Source organism: Homarus americanus, unplaced genomic scaffold (genome assembly GCF_018991925.1).
Source record: "Homarus americanus isolate GMGI-L3 unplaced genomic scaffold, GMGI_Hamer_2.0 scaffold42643, whole genome shotgun sequence".
Lineage (NCBI taxonomy): Eukaryota > Metazoa > Arthropoda > Malacostraca > Decapoda > Nephropidae > Homarus > Homarus americanus.
The window spans coordinates 514484-515610 of record NW_024747582.1 but is presented as its reverse complement, the minus strand read 5'-3'; positions in this window follow the sequence as shown (position 1 = coordinate 515610).

The following is a 1127-nucleotide window of genomic DNA, read 5'->3' as shown; positions in this document are numbered from 1 at the left end:
GAGTAGGGGGAAGGAGGGCCGAGTAGGGGAAGGAGGGTCGAGTAGGAGGAAGGAGCGTCGAGTAGGGGGAAGGGAGGGAGACATACAAGGAAGAGAGTACAAGGGAGTAAGAGTACAAGGAAGGAAGAGAGTACAAGGGAGTAAGAGTACAAGGAAGGAAGAGAGTACAAGGGAGTAAGAGTACAAGGGAGTAAGAGTACAAGGAAGGAAGAGAGTACAAGGAAGGAAGAGAGTACAAGGAGGCTGTGGACCTTATCTCACAAACCATCACCTCCACATTAAACAAAGGGGGCGATCTCTTTCTCCCTTTACTCACGAGCCACCGACACTAAAAGACGCCACCAGCCCCCTAAAACCGCCCTTTGATCCACCAGCCGGGGAGGGAGGGGGAAGGGGGAGGGGGGAAGGAAGGAGGGGAGGAAGGGGGAGGGAGTATGATGGTAAGGGTGGGAGGGGATGGGAAGGAGTGGGACAGGAGGTGGATGGAGGAAGGAAAGGGAGAGGAGGAATGGGTTATGATGGCAAGAAAGGGGAAGAGAGAAGAGATGAGAAGAGAAGAGGAGAGGAGAGGAGAAAGGGGAAGAGAGGAAAGGAGGAGAGAGGAGGTGTATGATGGACAAGGTTGGGACGCCGCTATTCTTAACAATTTATCTTACGAGAATTTAGGGATCAAATCTTAAGGTGTCCTCTGGTGACCCACGACAGAAGCGGAAAAAAATTACCGTAAAAATTGAAGTAAACCTAATTAACGAGGCTGAAAACACTTAATGAGGGAGAAACCCCATTAGCAGCTCAGAGGCGATTATAACCTCCACTTATAACATTAACTTAACACTAACATCAGGTAATATTGTCTTAAATCGAGCTTCAGTCAATCTAACTCTGTTTAACCTGTAAAACAAGATCTTATGATAATTACATCGTCTAATTACAGAAAATGTTACATAATTTATACAAAGTTTAACATAATTAATTGTAATTATTAGATAAACGCTAATTACAGAAAATATTACATAATTCATAATACAACATCAAATAAAAATGATACCAAGTAAAGTAAAAATTAATACAAAAATGGTATAAAATTTTTTACAGGAATAAATATACAAAGGAAATTGGATTATTAT